The sequence below is a fragment of the Emys orbicularis genome, chromosome 2 (assembly GCF_028017835.1).
Source record: "Emys orbicularis isolate rEmyOrb1 chromosome 2, rEmyOrb1.hap1, whole genome shotgun sequence".
In the NCBI taxonomy this organism is placed as follows: Eukaryota; Metazoa; Chordata; order Testudines; family Emydidae; genus Emys; species Emys orbicularis.
The window spans coordinates 229,189,861-229,214,051 of NC_088684.1; the positions used below are offsets into that span (position 1 = coordinate 229,189,861).

Genomic DNA, 24,191 nt, shown 5'->3' on the forward strand with positions numbered 1-24,191 from the left:
TTGGATTCATGTAGTTCTTACTGTAGTTTTCCCTATATTGAGATTAATGAGGAGAAAAAGGGTAAGGCATTTTTGTTATGGCCAATTTATTTCATTTCAGACTGTATTATCATTTGGTGAAAGCCCTATTGATTAGCCTTCATAGCTTTACAGAGCTTTTCTTCTAAGCACTTAAAGTTTGAGTTGTCTCAGTCCCATAGGACTGAAAAGAAAGCTGTTAGTACCATGAAATTCTTCTTCTGTATGTTTCCAACAGCTTGACGCTGCTTCTGAGAATTCCAAATATTACCACATTAATGTTATTAACCCATTTAGTACAAAAATACATTTGGAAGCAAAAATATTTTTTATATCATCAAAGTCTGGGTGGTTTCTTCCATATGAGTACAGTTTCTTAAAGCTGAAAAATGTGTTATGCTGTGCAACAAACAGATGCTGCTCTAACAATGCAATACATTATGTACCAAAAATGATCTCTGTTTTAATCATAGATGCTGATTTAATGAGACAAGACTAGCTTACATCAAAAATGGATTTAGGGTGTGATTTTGTTTTCTCTGTGTTTTCTCTACATAATTAATAGAAATATGGTACCTTATATACTCTAAATTTGAAAGTGTACTATAGTTTTATATTATTTTATGCTCCTTGGTCCTAAATCTGCCTTATATAATACTCTTTTCCCCTCTTCATGCTTTGAATTAAAAGACATATCCTAGAAAATGTATAGTGTGGTTAATTAAAATTTTATTTAAAATAATTAAGATATTTCCATAGGTCTTCTCTTCTTATAGCTGTGAGAATACTTAATCTCTCTTGATTTTTTTCTCTATTTTACTACTTCTCCAACCTTCTCCCATCCAATGGCTTTGTTTTATGTTTACCTTGTAGGCTACGTTAGCAGTTTCTCTCTAATGCTGGTACTAATTCATGGATCAGAGAGGCGATGCTGATCAATATGCTCAGTTCATATCTGTACCTTATATCTTGAACACACTCCTGACCCCCTGGGAATGTTTCATTGTTGGTGTCCCTCCAGTTTAACTTTCTAATTTTATTCCATGGATATTCTGATTCCACATTAGTTTCCAGATCTAATCATTTAAATTCTTCTATCACCAGATATAAATAGTGATTGACAATTTTACCTTTAGATACAGTCAGATAATACTATACTTGAGGGGGAGCGGAGAGGAATCTTCTTATTGTGTTTCTAATTCCACTGAACCCAGCAGAGTTAAATGTAGTTTGGATGCACAGGGAAGAATTAATGATTGGAAGATACAGAGTTGGTAAATTATTTATTCTGGCCCTGAGGAAGCTGAAAAGCTGAGTGAAAGACTAATAAATCATTTGTGGTAGTGCTGGTTGTCACTTCCAATTATTTTAGACGGTTTTGTGATAAACTGCAGCACCTGCTAGATATCCCTACACCATCCCTTGATGCTTGCAGTGCAGCTTGTTCAGTCGATTATCAAAGGCAAGTTTGTCTAAACTTTTTTCAGGTTGGAGAGAGAATTACTCTTCCCAGTTGCCCCAAACCCCATTTTTGTTAATTCCCTTTTCATTGCATATGTGAGCTAGGTGCAGTATGTGATGTACAGAGTAGAGAATTCTGAGTGATACTGTAAAATTCAACTATTTTCTGTTGATCCAGAGGTGTGTGCATAAGTCTAACCGGCAAAGGCTGCTTTTATTTCCTCTTTATTAAAAGCAACTACTTGAAGGAATGCATCCCACCTTATCCTCTCCATGATAACTATAGTAAGGTTCACTTCAAACCACTAAGATGGTTCCTGACCTGAAAGGGGAAAAGAGACCACTAAGGAGAGAGGGACAGGTGTTCCACCTGCTGTGACCACTCAGTCAGAGGCAATGACAAAATAAAGGGACAGGAGAGCAGCAGAGGGAAGTCCCCTTCCTATTTCAGAAACACCCTGGAGCTAGGTTGAAACTGCAGAGCAGATTGTGACTTCAATTTTCAACTCATCTTGTCACCTGCTGGCTTCTCTTCCTGTTCTTTCAGGAAGCCACATCTAGAATGCGTATTGTCTGCAAAGAGGACCTGTCCCCCTCGGCCCCCAGGGGCGGGGGGACAGAGGCGGGTAAGTTGAGGAAATAGAAGAAAGGAAAGAAACCAGATGAGGGAACTGAAGCAGAGGGAGATAAGTGAAAAGATAATTTAGAAAGGGAGAAGTGAGAGAGGGACTTCAGAGAGTGAGGATGGGAAATTGGATGGGAGAAAAAAATTGAGGTAACTGGCCTCAGATAGTATGGGCAGGTCTGCAGTAGAAACTTTTGCATTTCAGAACGGAAAACTTTAAAAATATAAACCAGATATATACACATTACTCAGATGTAATGGGGCTTTTAGATGGGGCTTCTACACTGGTGGTCTCCTTTGCAAAAAAGGTAATTTACAAGGTAGGAATTAATTCTCTTTAAATAGCCCTTAAGTTTAAGGGGAGGGCTGCTATATGTTAAAGAATTCACGAAAATATAGTTTCTGTCCCACTCCAAGGGTCCAGGATTATTGTCCCATATTGTCTCAGTTGTGGCTCCAGGTGGGTTTCCATAGATACAGGTTTAGGAACATCAGTTTGGGCAACTAGCTGTAAATCAATTTGAAGAGAGCTTTAATCAACTTTCCTCGCCAAAGAGAGGGTAGAGGAGCATCAAATAATCAGCTTGAAGTTGCTGAGGCCAATTCACAGATCCTCATTACTGGTGGAAAAATAGGATTTATTTCATGCCTGGGTCCAAAAGACTAGTTAGTGACCCCTAGATAGTATCTCATATAGGCCTACAATGGAGTCAGTGGAGAATCTTTCAGCAGCTCTTTCATTCAGTCTTCTTGATCTGATCCATCCAAAGAGCACGAAATACAAAACATTTTGAGCTACCCTCTTCAAGCCATAGCTCCAGTCCCAGAGGATTAGAAGTGTAAAGGAGTTTATTTGATCTATTTCACCATCCCAAGAATCATAGGAGACCTGCATGTGGTCTTGGGTTTGAAGAGTGATTTTTTTTGTTTTGTTTTTTGTTTTCAGGGTGTCAAGCTTCAGAACAGAGCTTCAGAACAACAGAACAGAGTCGTGTTGTTCAGGTGAATGATTATCAGCATGTATTCATTTTTATTCTCAGTAGTGTACCTACATTTAGTTACTCTGTGCCAAGCATAGGCTGTTCTGTTTGGCCAGACTACAATTCCAAGAACCTTTATCAAGATCATGGCACTGCTGGCAGCCGAATTAAGGAAACAGAGGTTGTGTGCTAGCTGATTATGGCAAATTGAAGCAATTTGCCACACTAGTGATTAATAAAATTTGCAGCATCTTGGAGACCAAAAGTTGGATAATAAGTGAGGAGAAGAGCTCCGTTGTCTTGTCATTGGGCTTGTTGTATCTGGAAGCATGGTTCAACACTAACCTTTTCTAGCACAGAAAAGAATAATTAAGTGAAAATCCTAGCTATTCCCCAGAGGTTTCAGTATGGGGCTACCTACAAATCTTAAGTTCTAAAGCAGTGAATCTTGAAGTAGGTCGAGGAGCCCATTTCTGTATGAAGTCAAGGCCGGCCCATAACATTTTGGCACCTGAGGTGGGGAGCTCAAATGATGCCCCCGTGCCCCCTCGCTTGGGCCAAAACTTTGAAAGGTCTCAAATCTGCCTTCTTCCTGTTCTACTCCTCTCATGGTACTGCTCTGCTGCCTACCCCGATAAAGGAGAACTAAAAACTTAAAATGCCTTGTTCAAAAATTTTAAGTAACACTTAACTTTCAAACGCCTGAACAGCAAATGTAACTTCTCTTGTCTGCATAGTAAACACTGGCATTTTTATCTGTTTGAATAATTAAAGTGGTGCTTTCCATGCCTTGGTTGCAAAGATTTGAACTGCTTCCTGAAGGTCCACAGTCTGGGCCAGCTCATACTCTATTGAGATGGTTGCAAGGCCGACCAGCCTCTCCTGTGTCATTGTGGAGCGTAGATGTGTTTTTATTAACTTCAGCATGGAGAAGCTGCGTTCTCCACTGGCAACTGTTACAGGAAGTGTTAGAAGTATGCGCAGAGCAACAAAAGCATTTGGAAAGAGGTTGGTCATCTTATTTGTGCACATATATTCCAGAACAGCTTTTAGAGTTGATCCTGCAGAAATGCAGGGCTTTCAGTTCATCACCTAAATCACATGCATCAATATCGCGCATGTCATTATGTGTCAACACTGTCTCTAGTGCCCTGCATTGCTGGTGTAGGTCTTCTTCAGATATCGTGAGGAGTTTTGGAATATCATACAACATCCCAAATATACGGCTGTGTTCCTTGAGCTGCATGAAACGTTCTTCAACTGACCGTATTGCACAATCTAGCACCCGATTAAAGAATTCAACTTTGAATTGTTGTTTGGGGTCTCCTATGGGATTATCCCGTGCATCGTAATCAAAATGTCTTCTTCGGTGACTCTTGTATTCTTGAATGGGTGGGAAAATAGCTTCAGTGTGAAGTTCCTCTGCCAACGTCTCTGCACTCTTCAGAACGTTTTGAAATCCCTCATCTGACCGGTAAGACTGTAGGTATGACTTTGCTTTGTCCAGTTGTCCCATTGCTCCAGATATATCAAGGTCAACACCTTGGAGTCTCTTGCTTACAACATTTATTTCAAACACTATGTCATGCCACAACACTAAGCCACACAGAAATTTGAAGTCATGTATGTTTCTGGTGATCCCATTTCCCTCTGCCACTGTTCTCCCACGAACAGTTCCTGTCATAGCATTATCCTCCATAATGGCAACTATGGCATCATCTATCTTCCCAATTTGGTGTTTGATAGGTTTTATCGCCTCCCCTCGACTTTCCCATCATGTGGCACTCAGTGGTTTCAGTATTAGAGAGAATGTTCCCAGACGTTGCTTCAAAATTTGCCATCGATAAGTTGATGCAGAGAAAAATACATAGATGCTTTAAATTACATTAAAAATTTCAGCAGCCTCACTAGAAGCTGAAGCTGCATCACTGACCACCAAGTTCAATGAATGAGAACTGCATGGGACAAAAAAAAGCTCGAGGGTTTAACTCTTGGATTCGTGTCTGCACTCCTCTGTTCTTTCCTCTCATGTTGGCACCATTATTGTAGCCCTGACCTCTCATGTCAGCTATCGCAATTCCCGTATCTTCCAGCTTTTTAAGAAGCACATTTGTCATACCAGCTCCTGTAGTATCATCAATGTCAATAAATTCTAGAAAATGCTCTCTGACAGTCACCATTGCAGGGACATTTTCACTAGGTTCTGTTGTTGTTACAAATCGCACCATTAAAGTCATTTGTTCCGTATGGCTGATGTCAGTGTGCAGTCCAGAATAACAGAGTAATATCTTGCTGACTTCAGATCTGCCACAATCTTCTGTTTGACATTTGTTGCCAGTAACTGTATGATCTCATTTTGAATTGTTTTTCCAAGGTAGTGGTGTGTGTACATTTCTTGGGTGGTGACTCTTCTTAGATGCTCCTGGAGTACAGCATCAACCTCAACCATCAGCTCCACAATTTTAAGGAAGTTTCCATTGTTTGGCACATAGAGCTGATCTGAAGTGCCATGCAGTGCTGCGTTTTGAGTAGCAAGCATTCTCACAATGGCAATGAACCTTTTCAGAACATTATGCCAGTAAAGAAACTCTGATGCAATCTTCTCTTGATGCTGATCATCTATGGTGGCCTTTAACCTTAGTCTCATCTCAATCTCTTTCCACCTATGGAATGCTCTCTGGTGATTTGCTGCCTTCTCATGGCATGTCAGATTTCTAGCCAGATTTTTTCGAGTCCTTTGTTCCTGTAGAACCCAGTGTGGCTGGAACATTAGACTGTAAGAGTTTGCAACAAAAACAGTATGCAGCATTCTGGGGTTTCAGTACATAAGCCACGGCCTCTCCACTTTGTCACCATTGGGGATTTCACGCCAGTAATGTGTTGGATGGAAACTTCTATTTTCATTGTCTTTGGGGAACGTGAAGTTTTTCACTTGCTCTGGCCCATGCAGTACAAGGAAGACCCTCAGGCTACTGCTCAAGTGGGTCTGCAGTCCTGGATCATCTAGACTTTAGTTCCTTAACTCAGGAGCAGCTGTTTCTTGTGCCTCCACCACTCTTCTCTGATCTACACTTTTCTTCAGGAATGTGTATGGTTACATCCATTTGAGATGGAGATATGGATGCTGCAGTAGCTGCCAGGTCACCTGCACTCTGACTAACTGGAAGATCAGGCATCTCCTCACCACTCACATCCTCACTGGGGCCGGAAGGCTCACCGTGAACATTTGTGTCTATGTATCTCAGGGGAGCTCCTTCCTGCTTAGATAGAAAAGCTTCCTTTGCTTTCTTTCTTTCTTCTGAATGCTGCCCCAGAGGGGTGTTGTCTTCTTTCATTCATGACTGCTGTTCTGTGCCAGCTATAGTGGCTCTCAACGTTCAGTTGAAGGGGACAAATAAGCAGGCTGGTAGCAGGGCCTGAGTGAGGGAAGATATCGGCGTCTTAAGGGCCTAACTGGCTCCTACTACTTCAGTTGACTGCCTGTTCTCCTCAAGTGAGTGCAGGAAACAGGAAGCTCCCTGAGAAGCTGGTGTTAATCTGTCCAGGCTGCTGGGGCTGCTAGAGAGGTACGTAAGAGACTCCTCCTCCTCTCTTTCCCTGCAGCTCCTGCTGCTTTCTCTTATTCCCTCTCACCTTTTCTCCTGCCTGCCTGTTAGGTCTCTTGTGCCCTCCTTCCTCCAGCACAGCACTCCACCATCTCTGTGCATCTAGAGCAGAGAGAATACATATGCACCAGCAGCAGACACAATTTTCCACACTCTGGGTCCTAGTGGCGCCTCCCTCTCCCCCCCACAGCCTGGCACCTGAGGCGGCCCCCTCATTTTGCCTCATGGCAAGGCCAGCCCTGTATGAAGTCCCCTCCATCCTGCAGATAGTCTTAAAACGGGTTAAGGAGCAAAACAGAATAGCTTGTTTTAGTGCAGGGAAGGAGGTTCCAGGTGCCATTAAAGTACACTCAGTTGGAGTCTTTTTAGGAAAAGAGTGGTGGAAACTTCTTTTTCAGAAGACTGACAAGTGACTATCTAGGGATCTCTGTACAACTTTGTAACCACTACAGAAGGGTGTTACAAGCAGGTATTAAGCACTAAACTCTCCCTGTTTTTTAAAACTATATTTTTGTGAATTTATAAAATATATACCTATAAATGCCTATTCTGTGGACCTGGTAGTGGAAATAAAATGTACTATTTTGAAAGGTCCAGTCATCAGGACTGGTTTAGACGATGGAAGAAAGGGAAGGGGAATTTTTCCTTATCTTTTAATTTTTTCCTTTGAGATCTTCTATATCAATGCAGGCCACACTCTGAAGCAATTCATGGATCACTGATACAAAATTTTGGTTTATAGTATTAGAGGTTAAAAAAAAATTCTGAATTTGGTGGCTGCCCATACACTACCACTACTTTCAAAATTTCAACTTCCCCATGTAAGTAGAGGGATGTCCTCAACAAGAGAGTTAATTGTTCTGGGAGCGAGGTACTATTTCCTGCAATGACACAGAAGATCTTAAAGAAATGAACAAGTAAGGAATATTTCTCTTATCCCTCCTTAAGGAGGAGGAAGATGGAGACTTCCCAATTAGGCGATCAAGATTACTGTGGGTTGGTTGAACTAGACAATGTGGAGATAATAAAAATATTAATTAAAGAGACTGAATCACACAAAGTAGACAAAGCTGCTACTCTGAGTAGCCATGAATGTTAATGGAAATAAGCAAAGAAAATATTTAAATGGATGTTTTTAGATTTGGGGAGCCATTCCTAAGTGTTGGAAAATGGCAACTTCTACATTTAAAAACAAAAAATCCAAACACACCAAAAACTCTAGGGCCAATGACCCTAACATCTGTTATGGGGAATCTCTTGGAAATTATTTTAAGGCTGTGGTAGACTGCTTTTCCAGATGTACTTCTAAGGATAACCAACATGGTTTCAGGCATGGCAGGTCATGCTTATCTAATTTGTAGGAGTTCTATGTAGATATTACTGCCATAATAGATGAGAGGAGGAGAGAAATTCAGTGGATGCAATTTCAAAGTGTTTCAAAGAGAATTTGGCTAAAAAACTATGGAACAGGGAATAAGAGTATACTGGATAGAAAACTGATGTAAAAGCTGGAGACACCATGTCTCTTGCTTTTAAACAGGCTTTCTAAATGGTATGCTGCAGCAGCGTTTTCAGTTGGAAAGTGTTTACTACACGGAGAACTGTAGGAGTCAGTTTGAGTCTTTTGGTTGCAGTAGAACAACAGTGATTCTTACTATGTGAATCCTATATAAGGGATCACAAACTGCTGCCAGCAGTAGGGAAACCAGTAGCAATATGGCAACTGTGGAAACATTGAAGGGTGTGGAGGTAAAAATCCACAGAGAAGATAGCATTGAGATGAGACTTACTGTATAGATTCTTAGATACTATGGTGGTGAGAGTGGTATGAGAGCTTTCCAGTAATGCATTAAGGGACATGACTAATATCTGTCATGTGATGTGTTTCTCATCCTCTCCACAAGGAGAGAAGTGTATGAAGTCAAATGTCTTGTTTTGGTGGGGTGGGTTTTCTGTTTCTTTTAAAATATGTGTTGCTATGTATTTGTTATGTATCAAAGAAATGTTCCTTGCACTTGAAGTGGGAGATGGTGACGTTTGGAGGCCCCTAGTTCTCAAGGAAATTAATTCCAGAGACCAGCCTCAAGAAGTTCTGTGTTGCACACAGACAAGCTTTATCCTTATGGTAGAGAGTTTCATTGTGCCAGAGGAGCATAGTTCTTGATCATGGTCTTCATCGCAGAGCTTTAGGTGGTCTTTTAGATATCCTGGTCCCAGGCCATGGAGGGCCTTGAAAATGAGGACCAAGACCTTGAACTTGATTCACTATTCCATGGGAAGCCAGTGTAGAGAGTGGAGAACAGATTTAATGTGTTTCCTGTAGCTAGTGTTGTTGAGAAGACGTGCTGCAGCTTTATGAACTAGTTGGAATTTCCCAAGTGCAGTGCTTCATGCCCAGGTTTCACATTGCTCTAGTCCAGCCAAGAGCGATAAAGGCGTGAATAACTGAGGCCAGGTCATCATCAGCCAGGAAGGGACAGAGTCTCCTAGCCAACTGAAGATGATAGAAGCTGTTACTCATGGATGCTGCTATGTGAGAGCTTAGCATCAGCGAGGAATCCAAGAGTACTTCAAAACAATGGCCTGAATTGACCAATTATGGATGTGTACATTCAAAGGAGACTGCACCATGGCTACAAACTCTTCAAAATGCTTTCCTCTCTTCATCAGTACCATCTTTGTCTTGCTCAGATTTAGATTCAGCTAGCTGTTCTTTGTCCATGAGCTCTCATCCAAGCAATAGGCTGTCTTGGTAGTAGTGGTGGGGTTGTGTGGTGAAGAATAGGTAAAGCTCTGTCATCTGCATATTGCTAGCACTTGAGTCAATGTTATGTGACCAGTTCACCTAGTGGTTGCATGTACATGTTGAAAGAAACGGAAGAGAGAATTGGTTCTTGTGGGACTCCACAAGTGAGAGGTCTTGTGGTGGAGTTGCAGTTTCTCATCACTATTTATTGGGTATATCCCTCCAGGAAGGACTCAAACCAGTGTATTAACCAGTTTATTAACCTGGACCCCTGCTGCCTCTTTCAGGTGAGAAAGTAGCATCTCATGGTGTTGAATGCTGCAGAGAAGTCCAGGAGGATGAGAATGGATGTCTGGTCCCTATCCATTGACAGGAGGAGAGCCTCCATCAGTGCTCCAAGGGCAGTTTTGGTTCAATATGCTGGACTGAATCCAGATTGTGCCAGGTCTAGACTGTTAACTTCAGGCTCATCTAACTGAAGCTGCCCTTTTGCTAGTTTTCCTTGCTCAGGAAAGGTAGGGTTTAACATGGGCAGTAATTAGTTAGTATCTACTTCGGATACATTGGTTTCTTCAGTGTTAGACTACTGAGTTTCTGACACTGGCTGTTTTGGTCAGGAATGTGTCAGTTCCTCATGACCCTTTCACAGATCAAGAATGTCCTGGGTTAGATTCACAAGTCTTGGATTGAGACTCCCTTATGGTGGCGAGAACCTGTTGGGGTGTGAATGTACTGAACTCTGGGAAGGCAGAGGTTGGGCTTTTGCGTGGTTCTAGACAGAACAGACAGATAAGGAATGGTGTCCCTAGCCTCTGTTTGTCAGAGGATGGAGATGGATGGCAGGAGAGAGATCACTTGATCATTGCCTGTTAGGTTCACTCCCTCTGGGGCACCTGGCATTGGCCATTGTCGGTAGACAGGATACTGGGCTAGATAGACCTTTGGTCTGACCCAGTACAGCCGTTATGTTCTAACAGATCCATGCAGTTTGAGAGAGCTTCCTGAATGTAATATTTTCAGCGAAGTAGGATGATATTTTTTTGGAGTGCGTAGTGCTAGTTCTGATACGTGTTGTAGGCACTGAGGATCGATGAAGTGGTTTACAACCCTGGATAACTCCTTGGGATGGGATTTGGCATCTTCAGTGGAGGCTGATAGGAAGGTACTCTTGGCCTGTAATATGGCCTCATACAAGGCTTTGGGGAAATTGTTTCATCCTATCTGTTTCAGCCTTTGTTTTCCACTGTCGGTGCCCAAGTTTCCTCCCCTTTTTATCTGGTGCAGAGTGTCAAAAAACCAAGGTGATCAGTGCTGGGGATGGGGAAAAGGAGCTGTTTGGGAGCCAGTGTGTCAATGGTTGAGGCTAGTGTACAATGAGGATGAGTCACAAGATTCTTGACTACTCATCTTGTGGGTGGAGTACTGTGGTTTAGCAGGCTTTGGAATTTGTTGAAGACCATGAATTTTCAGAGTCAAATCAGGATCATTGGTCGGTCATGTTGCCTGGGGGCTGGAAGATTTCTGATCGCTGCCTTAATGAGATGATAGTATGTCCAAGACAGTAGCTAGTTTGTACTGTCCTTGATCTTGACATCTAGGCTGAAGATCAGGTCTCTGGGGTCTGACCTAACTCTCTCATAGATCTTTATCCGCTCAACTTTTGAGATGCTGTGTCACCTGCCTGTTTCAGGAGGTCATGCAGACAGAGATCTCCCAAGTACTATTTTCAGGAATAATGGTGAAGAACTAGACTAAAGGTAGGACAAGTTTTGTTGGTCCAAACTGTTGTTTTATTTCTAAAACTTCCTAGGGGTGAATCAGAATTGTCTGTCTGTCTGTAATACCATGAACAGTGTATAAATACTAAGTAACCTGCAAATAAAACCTTTCTGAAATACGAGGAGGGGAAGACACTATTCTTTTGGTCCCTCACTAATGAAACTGTTGTGACTAACTATACAGTAATTAACTCTTAAGAGTACTTAATTCTTTCTTCCCTTTATTGTTAGCTGAGAGAAATTACAAATAACACTTGATATCTAACACTCTGCTATTTAAGATTAGGAAACAGACCATTGATGTGTTTTTTAGCTGTTGGTTGCAATAAATGTGTACCTTTAACTGAATCTTCGTTTGAAAATGTGTGTAATGAGATGTAATTATTTATATAATCAATTTTTCTTATTGATTATATAAATTCAACGTATTCCAAATTTTTGTCGTTAAAAATGGTAGATTTAAGGGGGTTTGTGTGTTTCTTTTGACTGACAGTGTAACAGAATCAGTGTTATGATTTGCTTTTGTAATGTTTTCTGTAGGATTTGCACTGGAGTTTAGCATGTTACACTGAATTTTTATACCTGTTAAATCTGATAACTGTTAAATACCTGTTAAAATTTGTAGTCAGAGTTCTAACCCTGTTCCATATAAGGATCCCTTGGATTGATTATAAAGGTATATATATACTTATAGCGATGTGTAGCGTACAGACAATGCACACCCAGCCAGCACGAGTATAAAATAGCAATGTAGATGGTGAGGCACAGCTGAGGTGAGTAGAGTACTCTACATGGCTCTCTACACGCCCAAGCAGTACCTCCCACTTCTACACTGCTGTTTTTAGCAGTGTAGTATCCTGCTGCCAGAGCCCTTCTTGTTGTCTCCACCCTGCCGGAACCTTTCACTGCCATGTGTAGCTACATACTGCAGTGACAAATGTGTACACAGCCTGCTTTCACTATGGTATGTAGCTACACGTGTAGCGCATGTACTCTAGTTGCTGCATAGGATACAACCAAAAATGGAGTTACCTAGGGCAGAACTTGTTTAGAATGGCATGTTGGGGGTGGGGGACATTGTGTGACAAAATGGGCAATCTGGATGTTGGGTAAATCAGGGTCATACTCTGTTATCTGAAAGTTCACTTTAAATTTCAATCTTCAATTATATTTCAAGTATGTAGTCTTTATTATTTTTGGTTTGCTGAGATTTTCAACATCACGGTTACTGGAAGACTTATGATTTTAATGATGCATTGACACAATATTTGTATGATGTATTTGAGTAAAGGTGGTACCAAATCATATGTTGCCTCTTGAGAATACTGTTAAATCACATGGAACTACTTAAACTCACCATTAATTACTTACAATAACAGCAGTGTCAGGAGGAATTTCATACTAGCCTAGTTATAGATACACATGATTCTGGCTGCTTGAAAAAGTTTCTTTTTAGACATATTTATGAAGTGCTTGCTTGGTTTCTGGGGCAGTAATAGTTACATTTTGAAGAGGAGGAGGTGTGTGTTGTACAATTGTAGAGTATAACATTGTTGACTCTGGTAATTGTAATAGAACAGTGGTACTATTAGGTTCCAGATGGAACTTTAATCTGGCTTCTGATTGAGCATAGTGTCCTTGTAGAGTCTCTTAGCATCTGCTTTGAAAATGTATATGACATTATTCAAAATTTGTACCAAATTAAACCACCTTCAGGCTATAATTCAATTTTTCTTTATTGAGAAATGTATTGTCAACAAATTTATGCCACGGAGTAAAATCTACACTGAATCTATTATTTATTTGGCTATTAACTGGTCATTTAGATTACTGTGATTGAATTTCAAATGACTTCAAGTTTACATTAGGAATAGAAAGTTTCCAATAGCAAATATGGTCAGATAATTTTTGCTATGAAAAAACCCTGAACTTAAATGAATTGATGTAGCACATGATGTAGCACAAACCATTTCTATTGGTTTACATTTTTATTTATAAAAACCTCATGAGATTTTATGTTTCTAGATCTTTCCGGTGGGTCAATTTGAGATCTGTTTTTGACATTTGCATTTCATCAGCAATCTTGGAAAAGTATTGGAAGCATTTAGTCCCGTTCATTTAACTTGTGTCATATGAGTTAGTTCCTCCTATGTCTTAACTGCTAGCAATTGTGATTTTTGTAAGTCCTTTACTTCCAGAAGTTTGCTGCATTTAATAATTATACTTTAAAACTGTATTTTGGAAACTCCTCTTCCTTCCTTTCCCTCAACAAATGCACACACTGTAGTTGATTTTTTGATAGGATTTCCTTTAGCAAATATGGCCAGATTCTTTTTGCTAGACTTAAAAGAATTGACATGATGCAGTGCAAATTATTTCTGTTGACACACTTAAGATATTGTCTGGCAAACTTGACTAGTTCTGCTTGAAAAGACTGAAATCCTTTTACTTTCAAGATAAAAATCTGGGACTTTAGTGTACTTGGTGGCTCCTATTGAATTTTCCAGCCTTAGGAATATTTGTTCAAAACCTCACAGTGCAGTTTGATCCAATCTTGATTGAGAGCTGAGCAGTTTTGAAAATCTGGCCACTCCTTTCAGGTGCCTAAATAGGAGGTGTGCTCTTTTGGAAATCTGGTCTATAGTCCTTTACCCATGACTATTAAAGAATTACTACACTACTGCTAATTTTGATAAATGAGCCCTTGTCTTGAATAGGTCTGTGCTTCCTCCAAGTTCTCTAAGCCTTTGGTTTAAACAATTTACAATATGAGTGCTTCTGAGGAATTTACCCACTGTCTCTTGAGGAACATTTCCTGTTAAAATATTTTTACAGAATTCTCAGGTTTGTGAAAGTTATAAAAGCCTCTTATACTGCTTTGTAACCCTGTTTCCTATTTCAGTAGCCCACAAATTCCCATTATTTATATACATGCAGACAATTGTTTAAATTGGGTAAATATTTCAGTTATCTTACATGTTTTGAATTGTGAAAGACCTCATATCTATAAAATAGCTGCCATTTTTATCGATAAATATGACAATATTTTAACTTCCTTTAAAGAATTGATTACAGCTTTTATTGCATATGGATCACAGAGCTGTTTCTTCTGATTGATCTTATCTCGTAATGTAGAATTTACAAGCTAAGCACACTGCAAAAAGGACAATATAAAGCATGCAATATAAAGCTTCTTCTTTCTTTGATATCAAAAAATTACTTTGCAGCTTGGACACACCACCATATGTATAGTATGATCCCCCATGAAATGGTGGTTTGCATGTCAGCTACAGAACTGAAATAATTTGAACCCCTTTGTGTTACTTGCATGGGTACACTAACAGGAGTCATAGATCCTGACAAAGACTTTTTAAAAATTGTATTGTTGACAACAAAGGTTTTTATTATGCATTGTTACTTTGGTGGCGGAAGTGCAGAAAATAATGAGTTAGTTCAGTTGGGCTTTCACCCGTTGAATATTGGCAAACTTAACTCCTCTACATTAAAAAATTAAATCATACACTATGTATCTTTAATAAATTAAGATAATTTTTGTTGCAAGTTAGCAAAAAATCTGTTAAACTTGAAAAGAGAACAGATGAAAGGAAGAAACAATTATTTAACGTGTAGATTTTGAATGTCAGCATGACCTATGTATGTTTAAGGAAGACATATTTGTCATACAGATGAAGCTGTTTTTTCCAGACCTCACTGTTGACAGAATCTCACCTACTTCTCCCATTTATTATGATAATAGTCTACTGGATGTCGTATGCTACAGACTAATGAAGTTGTCTGTCTGTTACTACGTTGCATATACTATGTATTTTGTTTCTTTTCTTTGAATTTAGATAATATTATATGCTCTTTGACATTTGTGGAGTTAATTTACAAGAAAAGAAAAGAATGGATGTTTAATAATTAAGAGCTTTTGAGAGTAATTTAAGGGATTTTAGTTTTTTCAAATGCAAGTATCCTTCATAAATGTTGAGACACGTCATTGTGTTTAGCTTGCATCTCTTGAGGAATGGTCAGACTAGAAACTTTTGCAGTATGGATTAATTCACTTGTGGATAAAAGAGTAACTGTGTAGCTACAATATGTAACTGTCAGTTTCCTAAGAAGCTTATTAGAACATTTATTTTTGTCTCTGTTACGCTTATATATCTTTCTTTTATTGTATCGTTAAACTTTTTCAAATGCACATTTGGAAAATGTCACTTTTTGGGGTGCAGTCCAGGCCAGTAGGAGGTTGTCACCACTTGTCCTGTAACCCTGAGTGCCTTAAAATGTTCTGCTGCTGTAGCTCCTTGTCTAGATGCTCTCAGCTGGCATACAAGCATGCACTGAGTGTCTGTATGTTGAACAGCCCTGGTTCAGCAACTCTGACTCCAGCAGTCTGCTTGTTACACCACAGTTGCACTATGGTCTTCCACCAGCCTTGGTTCCTCTAGTCAAGAGACCACAGCACAACCGCAGTTTCTAATTTCCCCAGAGCCATCTGTCCTGAAATGTCCAGTCCTCCCTTAGAACACTGAGAAGTAATAATGTCTGTTGCTCTTCTAAAGAGACAAAAGCACAGCAGCTTGTTGCTTTTACTGGAGTTAATAATCACTTCAAGTCAAACACAGCATTGGGTTGATCTAGAGTGAAAGTGAAACAAATGTATTTAATCAAAAAGAGAGAGGGTTTGCATAAGTTCAAGTATGAGGGATAAAGTCCGAAATGGTTACAAACAAGTAGACATGAAAATCACTTTCTAGTTACCAAAACATCATAAAACTGAAGTCTTGGTTCAAGGTAAGATTATTACCACACCTCCTTCCAGCAAGATGGCTGACTACCCTCTTGGTTAGGATCTCCCACAAAGTCCAAAATGCTCAGTTCTGTTTTCTTAGGTGAAAGAGAACTTGAGGTTCTTTGCCCGTCTCTTTTGTAGTCCAGTGAACTTCTTAAATGTATCTTTCTCCAAGTCCAGTGCCTTTGCTGTGATGTAAGTAAGTGGAGTCGGATGGGGAAGGTTCTATGCTGGTTCTTCAATTTGCACTGTAGAAAGCACCAAGAGAGATCTGTCTCTACTGCTTCTGACATGCCAGCCAACGGCCACTTGATTGTGCTTGCATCTGGATGGAGGCATCAGCCTTTCCTTTGTCTGGAAAAAAAACTGTTTACTCGTGCCCCAGACTTGTCTGCTTGAAATGCATTTTAGTCCCATATTTCTTTCACATCTGTTCATTCCTTTAGGTGCTTAACATACATACACTATGCAAGAATATTAATAATCAGTGTGTTATTGGTTTTACAATGACACCTTAGATATAGACTATGACATAAGTGAATTGGGGCACTGAACTGGGCAAGCCAACTGAAACTCACTACCGGATACCAGTGAGCCCCTTGTCCTCTGGAGGTGGAATGTTCTTAAGGTCACAGAAAACAAAATTATTTCTATCTAAATTTTAGCAGATGTTAAGTCCAGTAATTCCTTTAGAGCTCATCATTGCTTCAGTGTATATAATCTAGATACAAGATAATAAATGTTCCAAGAGCACAAAGTACTGTATGTAGCTGATTTTAGTGACAGTGGCAACGGATGCCAAAACTGCCTCTCTAAAGCCCACAATAGAAATGGCTAAGATTTATTATTCGTGATAAATTTAAATTTGACATCCCCAAAATGGTGTCTACCCTCTCCCTTATTTTGCCTGCATTGAGTTTTGGTGCATATACAGTAGTGAAACAGTATAGTGTCTTACAATTCACATTCTGTGAGCAATTTAAGAGTTTCCAGTCCTGTTTATTCAAAATGTGGTCATTTTGCTTCTGTTTCATGCATGCAAAACTCTATGGAGGATCATATTTCTCTGTTTGATTAGAAAGTTGACCAAGTCTAGAAATCTGTAACCATGTAAATACGTTGAATTTTTGCAGTCTTATTCCCTAAAATAATTGGATTTTTTTCCCCTATAGCAAGAATATTTGGTCTCAGTGGTATGATTATGTAGAGATCGAGAGGGCTTACTGTCAAGGAAAACTGTTACTACTTTTATCCATCTTGTCCAAATATATACTAGTCACGGAAACACCAGTGATCATGTAGTTTCAGCAGTTCTAGGTGTGTATCCAGAAGATGGGACTGTAGATTTAATCCTGCTAAGCTGTCAGTCACCTATTAAGTTTTCATGGTCAGGTTTGTTTAGACTGTGTGGGTGAAGGTCAGAAAATTCATATTTAGTTTTCTTCTAGATATATAATATATGAGAGATGCTCCAGAGGAATAATTCTAGGTGTGTGCTGCAGTTAAGGTGGGGGAACATAACGTTGCAGTGACGTTTCAAAAGAGAATTAGATCCGCAGCACTTGAAATCATGTTCTGAGATCATGCATTGCTTCATGTGTCTTTCCTGTAGCAGAAAATTCAGATTATGATCGGTGGAATGGTATATATTGAAGATTTTCATTTTTGAAGTCAGTGAAAAAAGCTCTTGCATTAGGTTAGGAGCATACTGACAGTACAGATCTAAAGTGGGGTTCTGGTACACCAAAGTTCTTGCTTAAATGATGGTCTCTTGAAAGGGTTTTCTGCCTTTCCCTTTTCTACTTGTGTGAAAGGTTTTCCACTTGCTTTATGTAATGACCACCAAAATTATTCTTGGCCTACCTTCTTCTCTTTTCTGTTTTTTGATTTTTTTTCTATTCAGTTAAATCTGCTGCAATTTGAGAAATGTTTCCTAGATATACAGGTTTGGAGTCATACATACTAGAAAGGGAGAGTTATCTAGGGAAAAGCTCCATGATAAGACCTCATTTTCCTTTAAAAATAAATTTTGAGACGCCTAAAAATCTTTGCCATATTTCATGAGCTGAAGCAAGCGGGTGGCTAGTTCATAGGAATAGATAGTGTGGATCTATTTGCCAGCCTTCTTGTGTCTTGTGAAACCCTTGAAGTACAAGATTACTTTGTTCTTCAAAGAAGGTAAATATTTTAGCAAAAATATTCCGTTCTCTGAAAGCTCCTGAAGGGAGTAGCTCAAGTTGCTAGACTAGGTTGCTAGACTGCAATATGTAATATACAGTAGATACATTTGGCCCAAATCAGCATGTAAAGGTGCTGTTTTTGAAGAAAGGCAACAGATAGTAAGTCTTAGGAAGAGGTTCCTATATGCTTTCCAATACAAAAGTTCCTGTAAAGATGGGGGAAAGCCAAAATGTCAGTGATTTTGTTTTGTTTTTTTAAATGTCCATTGACTGGGCTAGCACAAATGATCCCTTGCTTAAACTTATCTCCAAAAAATTGTTTGATCACTTGGAAAGCAAAATGTGCACAACCGGAATACTAAGTAGGTATGAAAACATGGCAAAAAATTACAAATTTGACTTGCTTTTAAAGTCCAATTAACCCCTCCTTCCCGAACTCCTGTTTTACTCAAAACAGAATTTGTTCCCCAAAAATTCTATCTTGTCTCACATCTGAAATTCCTATCAAAACCAATTTTCACTTTGAGTTAAAATTGATATTACAGGTTTTGATTGCACCTATGAACCTTGGCTTACCTGTTTCAAATTAGTCTTTTGCTGTACAACTCAGTCTTTTCAATCCATGCCTGTGTTTCTATTTTAAAAGTGTATAAAGACTAAATACCTTTAGTTGTTACTCTGAGAAAATATTGAGAGGTTGAAGACCCGCAAACTTTGTTGTACAATTCCAAATAAGAAAATCAAATTTAAAAAAAAAAATGCTTTGGAGGTAACAAAATGCAATTGTAATACGTTAAATTGAAGCCACACCTAACCATATCCAGTAGAATGGCACCTTTTTCAGTCCTAGTTTAGTATAAGTTTCAAACAGAGCAAAGTTTGTGATGCAATAGTAAATGTTTAGATCTTTTTCCAAAAAAGAAGAAAAATAGGGTATTTCTAAGTGGATTCTAGTAGTGTGGCATCAAATCTCAGGATATTTTTATTGTGATGTGAACAAATATAGAATAGTTAAACTGTATACATAACTGTCTTAATTTCTAATATTGGGGTTTGAGTCATTTCCTTCAAACTTCACCTTGGTCAAATGGATATGTGAATTGATTTACTGATAGAATCAAAGAAACCCTAATTGCTTTACCTTTTAGCTATTACATTATTAGGTTGACGTATCAAAATCTAACCTCTCACAAAAACATTGTGAGATGAAGCGAACAGATGTCATAGCACAAAAGTTTATAATAACGTTTTGTTTTAGTTTTGTAGTCTTAGCTATATCTCCTGGAGATTTTTATTTACTTGTTATGGTAACTTGAACTGATGGAATCAGAGAACATTAAACTCTAACAGATTTAAAATATGATCAACTCTGAGTATGCATCATTACAATATTTTCATAGACAGGTAAGTCAGAAAAACACCAATAATACTTGTAATAGTTTTCGGCTTCAGTGCTGGCTCATATCATAAAGCAAAAAACTCTTAGTTGTAGGTATAGCCACAAAAGTAAAGGATGGCTTATTCAGTTAGACAAATTGATGTTTGTATTGCAGGAATTTAAATATTATTACTGGATTGCTTTTAACAGCAATTCTGTGTTCGTATGATATGAGTTTAAGTAATTGTTTAGTCCCATCTCTTCTCTTGTATGCTGATTATATGCAAGTCTGTTGCATTGTCTTGGTATACCAAAAATGGTTGGCATATAGACTTTATCTGAGGTATGTTGTTGAAGCCAAGATTTTAGATTTAGGAGAAGAGATTGCAAGAAGAAGACTGCTTCCAGCACAGTGCATTGAGTATGAATTTTACCCCTGACAAGTAAAGTAATACATCAAATCTTACCTTCAGTGCATTTTAACCTAATATGATAAATGATTCTCTTTGAGTGATTTGGGCGTTCAATGCAATACCGCAGATCACCTTTAAAGCTTCTAAAGTGTTTTTATAATCAGTTCTTTACTTATTAAAAACTTCATTTAATCCTTGAGGCCATTTTATAAATTGACACTATTTAAATTTGTAGGTGACATCTTGACTCTTTGTTTTTTGCTTGCAACATCACTTCAACTCTGAATCCAAGTTTGGGAATATGTATTTAATTTGTATTTTAGCTTGAGTTCCATTAAATTATATACCCCACCCATCCAATTGGGTCAATTAAGCCAAAGTGAGAGCAGTGGCTTGGTATAAAAATTAATGTTAATTTATGAATCAATTTCATTTGTGAATTAGCATCCTAATAGTTAAAGATTCTGGTGGTGTGTGATAGCACAGAAAAAGAATTCTCCAAATACCTTGTACATTAGGTAGACTACCAAATATTTAACATTGTTAGAACTCCGCACAGAAGATATCAGGTTTTAGGACATGAATTCACTTAGTCTCCCTAAAGTAGTTTTACAATCTCTAAACACACCTTGTTGAGAATAGGTATAATCTGACGCATTATAGAATCATACTGATTTCAGTAGAAGACCTTCCTTTTCTTAATCAAAGTCAGTTCAACTACACAGGAAGGTGTCTTCGGCTACAGTAGTGGTTGACTCATGAGCAGAACTATAGAGTTACTAGTTGCTCATAGCTGCAAGCCAGCCTCTGGGCATCTTTCTAACTTTTCAAATGTAATTATACAGTGGACTTCCTTTAACAAATTTTGTGTTCCCAGCTATAATTATAACAGCTTTTCTTGCCTCTAGCCTGTTCCCTTATCTTACAACTTACCTCCAAATCTCCCACTGCAGGTTAGTGCTATCTAGTGAAGCTGATGTATCTAGAAAAAGTAGAATGTCTACTCTTTATCTATCTAAGGATGGTTTCCTCATCACATAAGATCCTGTCTTTCTATCTACTGTACTCTGATTTACATCTCTCAGGAAGCTAAATATTATACTCAAGGTTGTACAAAGAATCATCGACTAACGTACTACTTTTATTCTGAAAATTCAGTTGGCTTTGTAAATTACAGTAGTAGGTAGGAAATCACGAAGTGCTGAAGATGAAATAGTTCAATGAGAAGGGAAATATACATTTTCTATTACAAGCACTTTACTTTCCTGCAGTTGTATTAAGAGTATAATTATTTTTCTACTGGTTGTGCGGTTTTCATACAGATAGCATTGCATGCTCCCTGATGGTACATGTATCTAACACAGAGGTTTTCAAACCCGAGGGAGGAGAGACAGGTATTGTATCTATTTTTGTCTGGGTTGGGTAGGGGCGCAACTAAAAAGTGTAACTCAAAGCATGGGGCTCAGCTCAAAAAGTTTGAAAACTGCTGATGTAACATGTAATAAACTGTAATCTTGTGTACCCTTTTTATGCATAGTGGTTTGTAGCGCCAGCCAGGGGTAAACCAGCAAGGAAGAAATGAAAAGTTATCCATTAACGTAGGTTATAAAGTTTCCATATTCCATGAAGCCCTGACACATGGTCCTCTCATTATACTGTAGTGAGAAAACTAAATGTTAAATATGTAATAACACAGATGTGGCCAGATACTAACAAATACATTGCAAAATAGGGGCTCTGAAAATCTCAATGCAGGATCAAAATAAGAAAGTGGTAAAGGCTATTATGTATTTTCTCAGTTGTGTGTTTTGCATCTCCAACCCCAAATAATTTATGAAAGTAGAATCCAAAATGTTTATACCAAACTGATAATCTCTTTAAAATGCTATGTTGTTTTTTACAGTTTGAGCAATCATTTTTTTTTTTTTACCTTTCAGTTTACTATGTTTTCTAGGTCATATAATATTTGTTGCATTTCTTTAGTATGAACTAAAAAGAGACTATTGCTGAATATGCTAAAGTAGGTATTGTTGATTTTTTTTTTTTTTTTTAGCCTGGCATTTAAGTAGACAAGTAAGAATCATGTTTAATGCTGCTTTGATAATAAATAGTACTATAATTGATTGTTGATAGAAACCCTTAAAATTCATTTTTATGGTTGAAATGTACTTTGGGTAAACAGCATTCAATTTGCCTATTAAAATAATTCACTGTGTATTGTGGTTACTTTGAGTATTAAGGAGGCAAGACTTTTCCAGCAACAGTAATTGGTTGACACTGTTTGACCTTAATGCAAAGCTACAGTATTTAATGAACAAAAGGGGAGAATAAAGTTTTGATAAATAAGGCAATTTTCCTGAAACCTTTAGAAATATGGTTGAAGTCTTTTAGTGTTAGATTGACGGTTTCTTCTTTTGTGAAAAGAATAAGTGAATAATTTAAGGTTATATTTCATGTTTTCAGATCTTCATTCTGTCATATAAATAATAGACTGCTGAAGTGTGGAAGTTTCTGCATTCACAGCTTTAATAGACCTATATTAGTGAGCCTCTTGCTCCATTTCTGGATCTTGTAATCCTTTTTGCCCACTTGCATTGGAAAGAATTTAATTTCTAATCTTGAGAAGTGGGACATTAATAGGTACTCCACAGTTTTATTAATTCTTTAGAATATCCATATTCCCCAAACTTTAAAAATACCACATGATTATCCACTTTTAAATGAGACTTTCTATTTCTAATCTTTAATACAACATCATGATGGCTTTAATATTTTTACTTTTTAAAATCCCGTAATATATATAGGATGCTAGGAGTGATAGTTGTCATAAAAATACAATACATATATCCTCAAAACTAAAGCCTGATAGAAATTTCCAATTGACGTCAGTGGGAGGACTCCTACTCAATTCATTGAGATTTGGATCAAGCACCACCCTCTTTTTGGGACTTGGGACATAATCAAATCTTGATGATATAGAGATGAAACTTGTATGTCTAGATAGGACCTTGTTACATTAATTGGTGGAAAACAAGATGTGTATGCAGTGTGTGTGTGTGTGTGTGTGTGTATAATCTTTAATACAACATCATGATGGCTTGTATATACACACACACACACACACACACACACACACACACACACACACACACACACACACACACACACACACACACACATGGTTAATTACTCTCACCATGAAAAAGGTGCACCTTCTTTCCAGTCTGAATTTGTCTAGCTTCAATGTGCCGCCATTGGAGCATGTTATACCTTTCTCTGCTAGATTGAAAAGCCCATTATTAAATATTTGTTCCCCTGTAGATACTTAAAAACTGTAATCAAATCATCCCTTAACTGTCTCTTTGTTAAGATAAATAGACTGAGCTCTTTGAGTCCATCACTATATGGAAATCACCACAGTAATCTATAATTTTTCCATGCAATAGGTCAAATTCACAATTAAAGAAGTTTAGCAATTTGTCTAGTTTTTTCCCCAGGTGCATCTTTTGAACTTACCTAGAAACAAGATTGACCTCAGAGATTTTGTGTCAGAAATTTTAATCTAGCTGCCTGGTTATTCTGATGAATGGGTCATATCCCAGTAGTGTCTCTGGACTGCGGAATGATCTGAGAATACAATTTAAAGAAAAAGTAGAATATCCTGTTTATAGTTGAACCACCTGTCAATGATAAGCAACATAATTTTGTTGTGATTTTTTTCAGGAGTCTATTCAGTTTGCTTGGTTTTATTGATGGCATAATTTCTTGTGCCTAGTTCTTCTTCTGCCATCTATGAACATATTGATTATTAATTTGATATGTTTCCAATAGTTATCCAAAGCCTAAAGTCCACTGTCCTTTAAAATGTTGCCTCCTTCCATGGCTCTCTTTACTGTGTACTTAATTGCATAAATAGATTTTTCTCACTTTAATGTTAGATTTAAGATGATAAATGCTCCCAAACAGTTGATTTTAGTTCTTAGATGATGGGTTGATAGCATTAAATATTAGTCTGCTGTCCCCAGACCAGATGGAACATAGAAAGCATCAGTGAAAACTTTCCTATGCTTTCTCACAAATGTGCCTCATTCATGACATGGAAGGATGATTCAGTATTTGATTCAAACCTATTCTGACCTTCCTGACAAAGGAATATTTGGTAATGATGCAAAGTTTGCTTTTAGATACTTCACAGTTTTACCTTAAATA

General features: G+C 38.2%; 1 protein-coding gene across 1 annotated transcript in view; it reads left to right on the forward strand.

The window, feature by feature from the left end:
- The window catches only part of TBC1D5 (TBC1 domain family member 5), a 491,706-nt gene that overhangs the window by 65,568 nt on the left and 401,947 nt on the right, over positions 1-24,191 (forward strand). The window contains exon 3 of the mRNA XM_065398859.1: positions 3,051-3,106. The gene's annotated coding sequence lies outside the window, so the exon portion shown is untranslated. The remainder of the gene's footprint in view (positions 1-3,050; positions 3,107-24,191) is intronic.